This window comes from Patella vulgata, chromosome 4 (genome assembly GCF_932274485.2).
Source record: "Patella vulgata chromosome 4, xgPatVulg1.2, whole genome shotgun sequence".
NCBI classification, from domain to species: domain Eukaryota; kingdom Metazoa; phylum Mollusca; class Gastropoda; family Patellidae; genus Patella; species Patella vulgata.
This window is the reverse complement of record NC_065882.2, coordinates 61,722,700-61,740,902: the sequence shown is the minus strand read 5'-3', so window position 1 is coordinate 61,740,902 and position 18,203 is coordinate 61,722,700. Positions and strand designations below refer to the sequence as shown.

At 36.5% G+C, this 18,203-nt stretch overlaps 1 protein-coding gene across 1 annotated transcript in view; it reads right to left on the bottom strand.

Moving 5' to 3' along the window:
- LOC130012394 (5-hydroxytryptamine receptor 1B-like) overlaps positions 1 to 18,203 on the bottom strand; it is a 99,752-nt gene that overhangs the window by 64,741 nt on the left and 16,808 nt on the right. Inside the window, exon 2 of the mRNA XM_056100230.1 lies at positions 6,397 to 6,477. The gene's annotated coding sequence lies outside the window, so the exon portion shown is untranslated. The remainder of the gene's footprint in view (positions 1 to 6,396; positions 6,478 to 18,203) is intronic.

Here is an 18,203-nt window from a genome sequence, read left to right as displayed (position 1 = left end):
AGAATCTGTGATACACATGTTGAACAAACAACATAATCTGATTATCATTTAGGAAACAAGTTAGTCAATGAGATAATCGACATTAGGAAACAGTTTCTATCATTTGAACATCAGAAAAACACGTACTCATTCTTTAATAATTCCTAGTTTTGAAGCAGCCGGTGACAGATTAGATCTAGCTACCGCTGTTCGGACAGGAAATGACCAGTTCTACTTCCTACCGGAAGTCGTTTTGATTAATCATTTGAACCTAAGAAAAACAGTTTTGAAACCAGTGGCAGATCAGGTCTAGCTACCGCTGCTCGGACAGTGAATTATAAGTTCTACTTCCTACCGGAAGTCGTTATAAATAATTGTAACCGAACACGATAATAGATATCAATTTACTTCTGGTCATCTTATTAAAACATTAATATACCAATGGTATCTTGATCACGGATCTGCTGTGACAAGCCAAGACTATCCCGACTATATTGGTATTGGATCTTTCTCCAGCCCCAGGGGGGTTGGATGGCCGAATGGTTAGCACGTGCGTGCTGTATCATACGGCCTGTCATTGAGTCCACTGGCGTGGTTTCGAATCCCCGGTTGTACGTGACAAGGAGTAGGGTCGCCTTTCCAACCTCGTGGGTTTTCTCCGGGTCCTCCGGTTTCCTCCCACTGCTAAAGACCCCTACGCGCAAGCGAATTATTGAAATAAAATTAAACCATATGTTAGTCCCGAAATGACCTAGTTTGTGTCGGGTGGACGTTAAACCCCATCTCTCTCTCTCTCTCTCTCTCTCTCTCTCTCTAGCCCCACAAGACCTGTCACATCAACAATACACAGGGAAACAATAACAATATTTTCAGTTTTAATAATGTCGATCTTGTGTCATCATTATTAGAAATCTATATCAGATTACCGTGTTATATCTTCTTTTTCAGCGTTAGTTTTTTAAGTAATCAATCGACGAATTCACAAAAACGCTGGCAGTTTGGGTGATTCAAGAATGTAATTGCTTGATGGCTTACAAACCAGACACACCGGAGTTGTATTCCCGTGAATTAAACGTCCAATAGTAATCTGTTTAATTTCAGAAAAAGATTCATTTTTCAGGGAATATTGAATTTATCAAGATTTATATGGGTTTTAACAGAAGTTTATGTCATAATAACTTGAAACATTATCCATGTTTATTCGGACAGTTCGGTAATATTGGAATTTTGCCAGCTAGATATTTAATAGTACATGTACGAGGGCACCAAGAATTGAAATAAAATGAACGAAATGAAATGATGAAATGGAGTTTAAATAACGTCCTATTGTTCTGCTCCATCCGAGCATACACAATGCAATGGGCTATGCGCTACACGGTCTATTCTTATTTCGAATTCCAACTGTCAAGGGTTCTTTCACGTGTACCACAATGCAGACGGGGCCTTGGTTTTTCGTCGCATACGAACTACTAGGCTCTCTGTATGCCCTGCACCACTGACAAGGGGATGTCACGCCGGATCGATCCGGGTTAGCGAGCCAGCGCAGGCCAAACCAAGAAATGGGATTGAGAGGTAAGTGGGGTGGGGGGGGGGTGTAAAATCATAAATCTAAATGTATTTCTTGATAACATGATAAATTACAATTCACGATACTATGATTATACTGGATAATATACAATTCGTGTAATACGATTGTCTTTATAGGTGGAACAGTCTCCAATGGATTACATAAAATATATCATTTAGTCATTAAGCATCATTCACTTGTTCCTAAAATCAAATTCTATTTTAATACACTACCTTGTTTGAATCACCCAACAAGTTAAATGTTCCAATGCATTAAGTTCGGAGATTGACTGTAAATGAGGTGGTTATCAGTAATTGTATTAAAGAAATATTACAGTTCAAATCATGTCAGTAGTACATGTTATATTAGTTATTCTGATCACACCAAGTCGTACAACAGCTAATAATCACAGCTAGAATTCATCTAATTACTCAATCTAATCTTAATGTACAATATGACCTGCTTAGCTTGTTAATGCTCTCAAATCAAAGCATGTCTTAATAACAAAGTCATTTCGTTTGATTTATTGAAGAAAACGAGCACGATTCTATGCTGATTTGCCGTTAACTCGAATCACGACAATCATACAAGAGCTCTAACCAGGCACGTGTGTTGCTTATTGCCACAAATTTCAATACAGTTACTTACATTATTTAATCTGGTTCCAATGCCATCATTAAGTCAAGGGGTATAGTAGTTGACAATTAATGTGAAAAAGTCCGTATGTTTGGCAAATCTAAAACAGAGTTTGTATAATTTAAATTTTCAACGTCTTGGCATGCTTGATTCCAGACATACAACAAAGTCACTAAAAACCAAAACTACAATCTAAAAATAGTGAATTACAAAGTAGTTATTAAAAGGAATGTTCTTGAGAATCGATTGACAAAGTTCCTCCTTATGTCCAAAAGAGTAATCCCAATCAATAGGTTTTTGCGTTCAAAAAAAGATTAAACAAGGAGATAACTATATTCTAAATATTTCTGACTTTCAATGGGATACTTCATAGGATACGACCCCACCCGGTTTCAATTAATAAATATAATTGGTAACAGAAGGTTCGGGTTTCAAAACGTAAAAGAGAGGCGTACTCGGAGGTGGGGATCTAAGAGTTGTTCTTTAACAACAAACCAGGTATGGCTGTGTTTCCATTAGCCTAAAGCATACACAACTCTAGATATCTCGGCAAGTTCAGAATTTTAATGCATTTGGGGGTTTCATGCAATCTTGGTTAATACAGATGCCCTGCTGTAGCCAAATTTGTTCTTTTGGTAGCATCTTAAAAATAGATAATATTCTATCTCTTTATCTTGATTTTTTTTAGAGCCAAACGATTTTTACACCTGCTGACCCAGGACACATCATCCATTAAAATCTTGCCATGATGTTGCTATACATTTATTTCATTTAATGAGCTATTAGTCGATAAAATAATTAATTTTAGCTTTGAAGGCTGTTTACGAAAGTAATAATAATTGAAGATATCTAGGGGTATTATTCTGGCAGTGAGAAGGAAAATGTTGTTATCTCGGTGGGAACGCTAAAATAACGAAGATAGAAATATTCTATGATGTTTAACGGTTATTTTAGGGTGCTAATAATGTTACAAAATTCGTTTATCACAAAAGATTGGAAAGTAATGAAACTAGACAAATAATGACCGTGATAACCTTTGTGATGTGACCTGCAGTCGATTTCTACATAAAAAGATATTAATCCTTTTATGGTTACCATTTTTTTACTTTATTTGTTTAAAATCCGAACGGTATAAATCAGATAGAATTTAGACCAAGAAAGTTCCTTTTATATAATGTTGAATATTTTTAAAGGGATGGTGGTATTTTAAAGTGCAAGAATAGATTAATGATTGTGCTGTAATAGTGTCACGTTTTAGTGTCTTGCCATCATGTGTGCAAAATCCAATTCTCTGACGTACTCAATTGGTAATCTGTTGAGGACTGGATAAGAGAGAGAGAGAGAGAGAGAGAGGGAGGGAGGGGGGATAACGTCCACTCGACACAAACTAGGTCATTTAGGGACTAACATATGGTTTAATTTTATTTCAATAATTCGCTTGCGCGTAGGGGTCTTTAACAGTGGGAGGAAACCAGAGGAGCCGGAGAAAACCCACGAGGATAGACATGCGACCCAACTCCTTGTCACGTACAACCGGGGAATCGAAACCAGGACGGGATATTCTAATTGTAGGCCGGTTGGGGAGGTTTGAGAATTTCTGGTGTCCCCAGAATGGCCGCTTTATATAAATGAGTATGGGAATACTAACCCTAACCCCTTTTAAGAGGGGTAGAAGGTAAATTGGATTCAAGTTCAGTCTTCTAAAAAGGATTAGGGTTAGTATTCCCCCAAAATACTCATTTGCATAAAGCGGCCTATAATTAGCATCTCCCTTTGAGGACAAGTGCTATTTGCCCGTGCGTATGCGTGCCAGTTGTGATCCGGGTAATAACGTATTGAACGTGTTTCAATTTATCGAGAAGCTGTTCCCGGATTCTAATATAAACAATATACATGGGTGTTTTCGGAGAAATGAAATGAAATGGGGTTTCACGTTCTACTGTTCTGCTCCGACTGGGTAAATGAAGACGGACTGTTTTCGGATAAGTAAGTTGGGGAAAGGTATCACCTATGTAAAACATTTTCCATATAATTGTATCCTGTTATATACATTTTAACAGGGTTTGTAATCTAGTAGAATGCAACATTACGATATCAGTCATGATATTAAAGACATAAATAAGAAAAAAATATTCAGATAATAGATTGTCTTTCAACATATTGGACAATACGCTGATAATGAAGGCGAGATCAACACTGACGGGAAACGTCAAAACGGAAAATGTTCTATTAATTAAACCCTTTTATAGATGGTGATAAGTAGATATCCATCATAACATAATAATAATAATAGTTTATTCATAATGAGAGTCTAGTGAAATAATGATATAATTATATTCCATAATATAACAACCTATACTAAACTGATGACCATTTAGTACCCAACGGAAACGCGTTCATTTTCCACGGGCTTCAGACGGCTGTGTATTATAGTTCATGAAAGCGTTAATCAATGTTTCTTCAAGTTTCAACATTCAGCGTAAAAACAAAGAAATTGGGGTTATAACTGTGAAGACTGACTCGTTTATTTCTGTAACACGGGGGATAATCATATACTCACCGCCTACGTGGATGTATGGTATAAAAAATTTAAAACATTCATGAGCATCTACTTACGGTGGACAAAAACAGCAGACACGAATATAATTTTTCTTAAGAAGGTTCGGTAAAACTAAAGGAGCACCCCATATCTATCTTTTCAGTTTAAAATATATCCTAACTGATACATTAGCACTTAATTAAAGATGCATTATACAAGAGCAGGTCTTTATTTTGGATTTATATGTTGTATAAACTAATATTTAGACATTTAATCACATATTTTGCTCTTGCATGATGCTTGTTTAATTACTGTCTTCACAGATATGTTCGGGTGGTGGTGGTGGGGTTGGGGCGTGGTTACAAACACTTAATTGCCCATTCTAAGTTATCAAAAAACAAACAACCTGAGAGTATTTATGTCCCTACCGGCTTCATCAGAGACTGAATAATCCAAATACGTATAGCTGGAACAAATTCTATTAACTGCTCTCTTGATCTCTGCTGTGTAAAACAGTGTACCGAATTTCCATTAAATACCTCAAAGTTTGACCTAAAGTAATCAATTGCAAATTTATCTTTTTAATCAATCAAGTTGCTTATCGCTACTTAGTTCAAGGTATTGATATAATGAATCTATACTCGGGAGTTTCATCGCTCACACCCAATTAGGTTATCGTGTTTCTTTGTCTCAACAAACCAAATTGCTTATCTCTGCTTAGAACATGCGCATGATCGAACTCTGTCAAGGAATTCGCCTAGTAAAGACCTTCACCAAGTTTAACATTCTACCTCAATTAGAAGGAGAGTGATTGTGTTCCAAAGTCCATTGAACTCTCTACTTTGCCTAAGCAGAAAATGTTCAGCATCGAACTTTGTTAAGTAAGCTATTGGTGTAATAAATACACGAAGTTTCACTACTATCACTCAATTAGAATCAAAGTTGTATCCCAAAGCACCAACCACTCAAATAGCTTATCTCTACTTACCCTAAGCAGAAAATGCTCATCTTCGAACTCTATCAAGGCATTCACGTAAAGAACGCCTACACCAAGTTAAAACATTCTACCTAAATTAGGAGAGTTATTGCGTTTCAAAGTCTCGACCAATCAAATTGCTTACCGTTCTGCTTACCCTGATCAGTAAATGTTCATTATTGATCTTAGTCAAGGTATTGATGTAATGAAATCACACACCAAGTTTCATCAATCTCACTTAATTAGAACTAAAGTTATCGTGTCCCAAAGCATCTACCAATCAAATTACTTATCTCTGCTTATACTCATCTTCGGGCTCCATCAAGGCGATCACCTAATATACACCTACACCAAGTTTGAACATTCTAGCTCAATTAGAAGGAGAGTTATTGTGCCCCCAAAAGTGTGACGGACAGACAGACGCACAGACAGACAGACGAGCAGATAGATCAATTTTAATAGTCGCCTGTTTTCCTCGAAAGGCGGGGGACAAAAAAATAATGGAACCTCACGAAACTCTGTTATAAATCGTGTAACAACCTTCAGTCATATATCTCAAAGTTTATAACAAAAAATAATTTCATTTGTTTAATTTTTTAAGAAAAAATAATAACTCTATAAGTAATAGTCTCATATAATTCGTGATTATAATTGGTCATTACGAAATCCATACCAAATTCTTAATAAATGTAATTTTACCTTAAATTATCTGTCTGTGAATAAGTCCCAACTGTTCATGGCAGACATATCGACACTAAACGAATCATTTTCAAGCAGAATCTGGGTTATGGTAAAAAATAAAAAAAAAAGATTAAACGAGGAAAACCAAGAAGTGTAGAGATTTACATAATGTAATTTGCTCATTATAAAAATCTGGAGGCTATAGCCTAGACAGTCTGTGTAATAAAAAGGTTAGGACTGAATTCAAGAACTTTGTCCGTAATTGTGTAATATCTATACATTCAGACAGGACAAACTACAGACGAATTCACCACAAGTCAAACTTACGTTTTAATTGGCCTTTAACGAACTCGCAATTTATTTTCTGTTGGGTATTCCATTGTATTTAGTCTGGTAGATCGGTAGTTCTCTAAATGTATAATTTTCAATTGGTGTAAAAACTGTAATCTTAGTTTAAAGGATTTTTAAAATTGGTCTATAAAGAAATTGTGATCTTTTATTCACTTCCTTTGAATAGTGAACGGTACTAGACGGTGGTTATCTGAGAATAATGAACGGTATCAGACCCTGGTTATCTGAGAATAATGGTTATCTGAGAATAATGAACGGTATTAGACCTTGGTTACCTGAGAATAATGAACGGTAGAAGACCACGAGTACTATAAGCATCTGAGAATTGTGACTTTACCTTTGTTTTGGTCTGATTGGTTTAACAAAAAGAAATATACGTATTGAAAAGAAATGAAATGAGGTTCAACGTCCTACTGTTAGGCACCGACTGGGCTATTAAAGATGGGCATATGACATACAGTGTGCACTGGGGAAAGCTTTGCCTGGACAGCGTCACTGTGGCCTTGTTTACATGTACGCCAACGTGTATATATAGGGACTTTGGCTTTTTGTCATATCCAAACGGCTATTTATGTTGTATGTTGTCCCTTGCCAGACCCTCCGTCCTGCACCAGTGACAAGGGAGAACACCGGCGAAAAATTCCGATGAACTTTCTTTTCCAGCACCGGGATCGAAGACCGGACCTTAGAGTAGCGAGTCAGTGTCTTACACAGAGTCACCGCTGCTCCCCAAACTTACTGAACTATTCATCTTTTTCTGCTTTGTCGAATCCCGATATCTGCTAGACCGAGAATGTGTTTGAAATGCCATTGATGTTTTCAAATAATTGGGTCACTAGAAATGGTCCCACTGCTGATAACTTCCGTCTAGAATGAAAAGTATCAGAGGGTAAGTCTAAACGAATTAAACTACTAAATGTACACCAACCTCCTTTATGCGGGATGACGTTAGCATACTTTATAATTTTCTGAGGAAATGACCATGCGATTAAGTTTTATTATATGATAGTTCACTTGTTTCTTTCTGTCAGCGTCAATTTCATGGTTAAGTAAAGGGTGATATACAATTGATCCTTCATTGACAGATAAATGGTGGTTTTAATGTAGAAGTCCACAGGTGGTTTTATAAATTATATTATATACTCAGTGTGACAAATTTATATTAGTCAATTTGATGGTTTAGAATCTTATACTGATGACGTCAAGGCTTAATTTGATATTGTTTTATCAGCCATTTTGATGCATTATGTCAAATTTAGAAAGAGAGCTGATTGTTATCGCTATAATAGTTTAAAAAAAGAAAATGAAAAAAGAATATATTGAAATCAACAAAGGATCATAGTTCATTCGAGGATATTACGGAATCGTATGAAACGCGAACTACGTCTGTAGCTGGTACTATATACAGCAATTACCAACCTTCAATCAAGTATCTCAACCTAAAAACAGAATTTTCACTGCTTTTACGTCAACAAAGGAACATAATTCAGTATAAAAAGAAACACCATTTCTGTTTCCATTTCTTTCAAATCGTTTCTTTATTTAAAAGTTACAAAAATAATTAAACTGGTTAAAGAGTTGTCTGTTAACCCATTTGACATGAATTCCATTTAATTGGCCTTTAACAGTCCAATTTCTAGACAGTAACGCTTAACGTCAATAAATCTATAAACCAAATTTCAGTAATTATTTCCATTTCTTTGATTTCGTTTCTTATTTTAAAACTTTAAGTACAGAGTTAAACCGAACTAAATAATCCTTAATTGACCAATTGACGAATTTCAGTAATTATTGCCATTTCTTTGATATCATTTCTTAATTTAAAACTTTAAATACAGAGTTAAACGGAACTAAATAACTCTTAATTGACTAATTAAGTTCAATCTTCTTTTTCTGCGTCGCATTTATTTTAAAAATTTTATTATTATTATATTTTGTTTTATTGGGTGGTGTTTATTTTATTTCGTTATAATTTAAAATGTTATATGGTAAATACTCTATCCTGGTATATTTAACGAGGAATGTACTATATTAGGGTGTGTGCGGGGGGGGGGGGTGCGTGTGTGTGGGTGGGAGGGGGTAATATGTAAACCGGGGTCATCATTTAATTCCATATATCTCAGGATTTATTGCTCTGGTAAATCTATGAGGAGAACAGTTCTTCTAAATGAATAATTTTCAATTGGCCTAATAAAATACTCTATAGTTTATGTTTAAAGGGGTTTTGTTTACAAAAATTTGGTATAAAAAAAGAAATTGTGATCTTTCAAGCACTTCCTCTGAATAATGAACGGTACTAGACGGTGATCATCTGAGAATAATGGTACTAGACGACGAGTATCTGAGAATAATGAAAGGTGCTAGAAGATGAGTATCTGAGAATAATGAACGGTACTAGAAGATAGTGTCTGAGAACAATGAATGGTACTAGACGACGAGTATCTGAGAATAATGAAAGGTATTAGACGATGAGTATCTGAGAATAACGAACGGTGCTAGAAGATGAGTATTTGAGAATAATGAAAGGTGCTAGAAGATAGTATCTGAGAATAATGAACGGTACTAAAAGATAGTGTCTGAGAATAATGAATGGTACTAGACGACGAGTATCTGAGAATAATGAATGGTACTAGACGACGAGTATCTGAGAATAATGAATGGTGCTAGACGAAAAGTATCTGAGAATAATGAATGGTGCTAGAAGATGAGTATCTGAGAATAATGAACGGTACTAAAAGATGAGTATCTGAGAATAATGAATGGTACTATACGACGAGTATGGTGCTAGACGATGAGTATCTGAGGATAATGAATGGTGTTAGACAGTGACTTCACCTTTCTTTCGGTCTGCGAAAAAAAATATACTTACTGAAATTGGATTTAACGTTCCACAGTTCTGTGCCGACTGGGCTAATGAAGACGGGCGTGTGCCATGCAGTGTGCTAAAGGAGTGTGGGGGTGGGGCAGACAGCGACACTACGGCCTACTCTGTCATGGGTTGATTTACGAACACGCCAACGTGTACACGGGATCTCGGTTTTTCGTCCGATCCCAACAACTATACATTGTCCCTTACTAGGCCATCCGTACTGCACCACTGATAAGACGGAACCACGACTGGAAATCCCAACCAACTTTCTCGGCCAATACCGGAATCAACACAGGACCTCCAGGTTATATTAGTGGGCAACGTCTTACTCACTGAGCCACCGCGGTTAACTACACTATTTATCTATTTCAGCTATGTTGAATCACGATATCTGCCAGTACACGGATGTCATTGATGACAGAATCGGGTCACTATAAATGGTTCCACAACTAATAACTTCCGTCTTTACTTCGGGCCACTTGGATCTAAAAGGCCTTCCTTTAAGCAACTGTTTCTGGGTTTATTTACAAATCAGTTGGGCAATTACTCGTACCAAAAATGCCCCGAGATCAAACGTGTCAGCTTTACGTCCAACGATGGAACAGTGAGCACAATATAGACTGCAGACAAGTGTGTTCTAACAAGCAAACCTTGTTGACAAATTAAAAACTTTGCGTGAAGAATGTTACATTTCGGCACTTTGTGTTTCAAAGTACGACACTGGGTCATTGACAATACATTGGTTCCATTATGTGTGGCGGAAAATGTGCTGCGACTCTCTCTTCACGAAAGATCGTTGACTTTTTTTGTCCAACACAGCTCTAAATCGATTTTAGTACACCTTTGAATGTCTCGCATTTGATAATCTTGACAAATTGGATATTGGAAAAATATATAGCAAATTCAAGAATGTGTGTTCATGCGACTGAACTACCCGCATTATAGAGGGTAAATTCAAAATAAACCATTACCTTTAAATAACATGCTGATAAAAAAGGTGTTTCACAGTAGATTGTATCTCAGTTTTAGAAAAAGTCGTAAAAAAATTCAAATACACCGTTAAGATCAAACACCATTAACGGTACTAGTGGAAATAGTTATTTAAATCGACCATTTCTGAAACAAGTTATTAGCTCCTGTTGATTTCACGTGTCAATCTTAATACGACTGTAGTCATTTTAAACATGCTTGTTTCCACCAACAATAAGTTTACTGAGTTTATGTAACCTATATATACCTCTATAAACAATGGTTGCCATATAATTGGTGATTCAAATATCACATCCCAAATTCAGTTAATAAATTAAATTAATGGCGTCTTGTATGGATGTCTAAGGTATTCTTTTTACGAGAATAAGTCTTCCAGGGAAGACATTTCGACTCTTAAATGAATCATTTTCAAGCTTCATGTGATTTAAGTGAAGCAGAAACTCACGAATTGTCCAAAATAAAAAGAGTTAAACGATCCAAACCAAGGCGTCTAGAGATTTACGTAATGCCCATTAAAAACATCTGGATGCTAGCTGAGACAATCTGTATAATAAAAGGATACGATTGAATTCAAGAACTATGTCCGTAATTTTATTGTGTAATATCTATTCAGACAGAACCAATTCGACATAATGAAGTACTACAAAATAATTTACTTCATATCGATATGTAAACCAAAACAAACTTAGATTTTAATTGTCCTTAAACGATTTATTTTTATAGTTAGTTTTCCATTGTATTTAGATTAGATCTATAGGGAGAGAGAGAGAAAAATGGGGTTTAACGTCCACTCGACACAAACTAGGTCATTTCGGGACTAACATATGGTTTAATTGTCACGTACAACCGGGGATTCGAAACCACGCCATTTGACTCAATGACAGCCCGTATGATACAGCACGCACGTGCTAACCATTCGGCCACCCAACCCCCCTCTATAGGGAGAACAGTTCTTCTAAATGTGTAATTTTCAATTTGTCTAATAAAATACTCTAAATTTAAATGATTTTTACAATTGGTCTAAAAAAGAAATTTTGATCTTTTACAATTGGTCTAAAAAAGAAATTTTGATCTTTTATTCACTTCTTTTGAAATGTGAACGGTACTAGACGATGGTTACCAGACCATGGTTATCAAGTATATTGACTTGGCATGTTTAATGTTTCTGTCTGATTGATTTGAGAAAGAATATATTTGTTGAACTTTTTATCTTTTTCAGTAATGTCGAATAACTACATGTATATCTACCAGACCGCAGGTATCTTTGAAATCACAATGATACTCTGATTTATAAGTCTTAAACGGATACAATACTAAATGGATTTCTTCAGCTATTAAGAGCAGCAGACATTTATGTACATCGACCTGCAGCATTTAAGATACAGACGTTGCCATATTATTACCGGAAGAAATGGTAGTTTACGAATTATCTGGTGGGTTTTATTGCGTTTAGTTTAACGACTATTTCTTACCCTAACTAAAGTTTCAATATTATTCGATGTGATTTAAGTGTTATTATGAATAGATCACTCACTGTTTCTTGCCTTCAGCATCAATCACATGGTTCAGTAAAGAGTAATATACGGTTGATCCTTCATTTAGAACCTTGACAGATAAATGGTGATTTTAATATTGAAGTCCACAGGTGATTTTATGAATTATATTATATGCTCAGAGTGAAAAATCTTCATTAATAAGTTTGATGGTTTAGACTCTTATATTGATGACATCAAGGCTTATATATCATATCATGTTAGATATATAATATGTGTCTCGCAATTAAACGTCAGAAGATCTAACTATTATGATTTATATTATGAAGTGAAGCCAGTCTCCTCATTTCTGACAGGAGCCACAGTGACTCAGTTGTTAAGACGTTGGTTCGCTAACCTCGGGGTCCCGTGTTCGATCCCTACGTTGGCCGAGAAAGTTCATCGGGGTGGTTCCTTCTTGTCAGTGGTGCGGGACCGAGGGCCTGGCAAAGAACAACGTATAGTCGTTCGGATGGGACGAAAATTTGAGCTCCCGTGTACACGTTGGCGTGCACGTTAAAGATCCCTTGGCAGTTGGAATTCGATATAAGTAGGCCGTAGCGCCGCCGTCCGGCCAAAATGTTCCTCATAAAACACTGTATAGCGTATGCCCGTCTTCATTAGCCCAGTCGGAGCAGAATAGTAGGACGTTAAATCCTATTTCATTTCATTTCTGACAAAACAAACCCCATAAAACTCGTGTATAAAAGGATCTAGGATAATCACCAGTCAAGCCCAGGTGTGAATGACTTATAGAAGATATACCTATTGAAACGTGTGTTCGGTTCAATCAATCATCATCAAGTAATAACCATCAAACAGATGAAAAAACAGATGAGCAGGCTTCATAAAGACTAGAGAAATCTATGCGAAACGTCGCTTGGTAATAGGAAGTAATGGTATTATATAGACCCGTGTAGATGAACACAAAATCAACTATTTTGATTTCGTAAATCATCGTATGAGATTTATGCGTAGAGAATGAATGTGTTTGAATAGATTTGCTCTGACCATATCAGCATGCCTTTGATTGAATTAACCATTTATAACAAGACCTAACTGGGTATGAAGATGCTTGATTGAATTAACCATACAATATCTAACTAGGTATGAAGATGTTTGATTGAATTAACCATACAAGATCTAACTAGGTATGAAGATGTTTTAATTAACCATACAAGATCTAAAGATGTTTGATTGAATTAACCATCTATAACAAGTTATAAGTAAGTATGAAGATGTTCGATTGAATTGAACATACAAGACATCACTAGGTATGAAGATGCTTGATTGAGTTAACCATACAAGAGCCAACTGGGTATGAAGATGTTTGATTTAATTAATTATACGATACTAAACTAGGTATGACGATCTTTGATTTAATTAATCATGCCCGAACTAGGTATGAAGATGTTTGATTGAATACCAGAACCAGCGGTTGCCAGGCAAGATACGCTCTCATTTTGTAAGAGATGTGTAGAGAACAAGCTAAAGAAAAAAGCGATTTTTCGTACAGTCAGGGGGCCATAATCCAGGAAGTTATTGTCTGAAATGCGCGAATATCGAAATGGACTAAGATATTTGGGATATAAAGAAATATTTTATGTTTCATTAAAATCAAATATTGTGAATTCTAGAGTGTCCAAAACCTTGGTATTATATACTTTTACAATATTTGCTTACAAGGAGTGGCCATTTTGTCAGGCAGTTTCGGTCCGATTTTCACGAAATTCGAACTCAACCGTCATTAGGGTGTAAAGGTGATGCATTTAAACTTTTTTTTTTAAATCGGACAGAAATTGTGACCTCTAGGGTCCACGAGCTAAAAACATGATTTTTCGTACAATCAGGGCTATAATCCATCAGGTAACGGCTCGATATGCGCTAACATGGACAGGAACCAAGATCTTTGGATCATTATCATACATTTCAAGTTTCATCAAACTCGGATAAAAATTGTGACTTCTAAAGTGTCCACAACCTGGGTATTACATACTTTTTACACTATTTGCGTAAAAGTAGCGGCCATTTTGTACGGCAGTTTGGGTCAGATTTTTACGAAATTCGAACTCAACTTTGATGTGTAATTGTAATATATTTAAACTTTTTTAATAATTGAATACAAATTGTGACTTCTAGCGAATTTTCGAACAATCAGGGGCCATAACCCAAGAAATTACGTTCGGATATGTGCGATTATCACAAGGAAACAATATCTGTGTGATATAAACATAAAGTTAAAGTTTCATCAAAAACGGATCAAAATTGTAGCCTCTATCCACAACCTTGATATATACCATATATTTACACTATTTGCGTACGAGGGGCGGCCAGTTTTGGTCCGATTTTCATGAAATCAAGGTATAACGGTGATGTATTCAAAGGTTTTTTTTTTTTAAATCGGATTAAAATTGTGACCCCTAGAGGGACTTCGTACAATCAAGGGCCACAGGAAGTTACGATTCGATATGCGCGAATATCCAAAGGAACCAAGATCCTTGGGTTATAAACATGTATTTAACGTTTATTCAAAATCGTGCAAAAATTAAGACCTCTAAGGGGTCCACAACCTTGATATACCCTATTTTTTAAAAACTATTTGCGTACGAGGGGTGGCTATTTTGTCCGGCAGTTCTGGTCCGATTTTCACGAAATCGAACTCAACCGACATTACGGTGTAACGGTGATATACTTAAATGGGTTTTTATATCGAATAATAATTGTGAACTCTAGAGGGGCCACAAGCTAAAAACGCGATTTTTTGTACAATCAGGGGCAATAATTCAGGAAGTTACGATCCGAAATGCGCAAATATTGAAAGGAACCAAGATCTTTGGGTTATAAACATGCATTTCAATTTTCATCAAAATCAGATGGAAATTGTGACCTGTAGACCGTCCACAATCAGGGGCCACAATCCATGAAGTTTCTATTCGATACATGCCAATACCGAACGCAACCGAGATCTTTTGGGGATAAACCTATATTTCAAGTGTCGTCAAAATCGGATAAGAATTGTGGTCTGTAGAGTGTCCACAAACAAATTGTAGAATGACGGACGGACGGACGGACGGACGGATAGGGGCAACGACAATATACGTCCACATGAAAATGTGGGCGTATAAAAACTCCACTCATTTCTTTAACACACCCATTTGATAGTTTCAAAAGGAATATTTGATTTTTATAATGTATAGTCAAATAAATCTGTTAGATGTCCTGCTCGATAAAACTGTCGTGACAGAGATTTATAATGAAACCATATTCACTATCTAGATTTCATTTATGTTTTTTTATTACATAATTAAACAAATTAATCATATAAATAAGGAAATGAAAGATTACACGTTTCCAGTAATATAGAAAAAGGCACACTGTATACATACAACCTTCGAGTATAATCTATACGTTAACAAATCTATAAACTGGATTTCGATATCGTTTCTTAATTTAAACCTTAAAAAAAACAAGGTAAAACTGAACAAAGAGTTCTCTTGTGTCCAATTTATCTCGAAATAACCGTCAGTTAACCTTTAGAATCTCAATTTTCTGTTTGTTTTACTTTTTCTCTTTCATTTACGTTTTGCCTTTACTTTTAGCAACCCTTGAAACTTGGATACTGAAATAGGATAAATTATTTGAACCACTGACTTTATCCTGATATGCCCAACAACTAAAACACTATATAAATTACGGAAGGTTATCGGCCACCCTGAAAACTAATTTACAAGGTTTGGCTGAAAAGTTCTAAGCCTTTCAGTGAAAGACCTGTATAAAGTCGGTGGTTTCCATTTACTTTTCTACATATTCCCCCGCGAGGTGTATACACGTTTGCCAACGATGCTGCAGGGTCTGGATACCGGTCAGGAAGACATTTTCTTAGGTCAACTTAAAAAAAAAATGTCGTTCATGACGACCGGCTAGTTCCTTTCTCATTTTTCGAAACATGTGGACGTCTGACGGGACAAATTCGGGTGAGTAAGGTGGATGGTCAATGAGTTCGAAGCCACAATCATGGATCGCTGACATGACAATCACCGTGGAACAGCGCGCCTTTAGTGATAGCTTCACACAACTGCCTAAGCAGATCATCATAATATCTTCCAATGATATTATAGTCTTGCCTTTTTCAAGTTATGTCTATCAGCAGAATACCATTGGTCTCGCAAAAGACTGAAGTGTGCGTTCCAGCAGAAGGAATCGACTTGGCTTTTTTGGGTACTGGCCAAAAAATTAACAGGATCTGCTTCAAAAAGGCGTAGATTGTCATGGAACGTCAGGAATCTGACACGTTCTGATCCGCAGTCAAGTGCTTTGGCACCCTACATGCAGATACTTTTGTTATTCCTCACTCGTTGGCAATAATGTGTTCAACCTTCTCACGAGAGATAACCACATTGCTTGCAATATGCGAGAGGTCAATAATCGATCAGTCATCACCAAGTCATGCACCCGGGTAATGTTTTCTTGAGTATTTGTTGTTAATGACCTTCTGGGCCGCGGGTCATCGTCAAGATTCTCCCCGCCACGCTTAAATTCGACAGCCCACTTCTTTACTGTGGAAAAGGAAGGGGCATTATCTCCTAAAGTGGAGACCATGTCGGCATGTATCTTGTGCTGGGGTTAGTCCTTTCAGTTGCAGGTACTTGATGACTGCCCTATAGCAATGTTTTCTGGGGATTTCGATGGGTAAGTTCACAAGAGGGGTAGAGGGGTTGTATATAGGCTAAGCCTGTTCCCCAAATCCTTTTCAGACATCTTGAATAAAAAATATTGTTTTATGAAAGACAATCATAACACTACAGTTGCAGTTCTTATGTCTATGATTCATTCAATGATTGTACTTGTTAGTGGCAAAAGTTTGTTTCAACTTAACTTGTCTACCCTTATTAGGCTTGGAGCTTAGACCTTTTCAGAAATGAAATGAAATGAAACTAACCTGATTAAAACGCAATGAAATAGACGGTCTACTCGACCAACAGAGAAACGTTTTAACTCCATCAAATAAAATCTCGTTTGTTTAACAGCGATGCAATTTTGGCATAGGTCGTCTTTAATGTACCGGGGCATTCGGTCTCCGAATGGTTAATAAGACCTGTCACTAAGTCAAGTGGCGTGGTTTCGATTCCCCGCTTGTACGTGGCAAGGAGTAGGGTCGTCTGCTATCCTCGTGGATATTCTCCCGATTCTCCGGTTTTCCCCCTACTCGCAAGCGAATCATTGAAATAAAATTGAAACATATGTTAGTCCCGAAATGACCTATCTTGTTTAAACTCTCTCTCTCTCTCTCTCTCTCTCTCTCTCTCTCTCTCATGTACCACGTTCATCACCTATTTATGTGGCCTAAACCACTGCCCACCTCACATCTTATTATCGTCACAAGTATTAGAAATGCCCCAATACCTCACAAAAACATAACATTTTCTAGTAACGTTATATCTCAAATCTACAATTTTCAGATACCTGCAATGTAAAGCTACGAGAATGTAATGTATCAATGATTCCGTGCCACTAGCTCTTTGATTCTGTAAAACTCATTTACATAGCAAAAAAACTTCAATACGGACATCACAAAATTAGATACAAGAAAAAAAAATATAGCAAATTCAATGGGTTTTGAACTCAAAATACCCCACCACCTATATAATAACATGCTGATACCTGGGCAAATTACGACAATAAGTAGCAAAAATCAAATCATCTGCTGTTGGATCCAGGATCCAAAACAATCATTTCTATCCGACTGTACCGATTTGAAATATATTTTGATTGGTATACATGAACAACAACTTTACTGAGGTTACAACCCACTTATACTCGTTGCCACTGGCAACCTTTGATAAAACTGTCCTGTTTAATTGCAGTACATGCAGAAAAGTATCCGTGTATCAGAAATGTTCAGAAAGAGTACTGTTCATTTCTGATGCACGGATACTTTTATACCGTTTTAGATACCTATCAAGCAATAAGTAGCGGACGTTTAGTCCGACCCAAATCGCAATTGATAACGACGGCTCTGTACAATGTCCACGAAACGACTAGTCAAAATCATAGTAACAAAACAAAATGGGGGGAACTACATG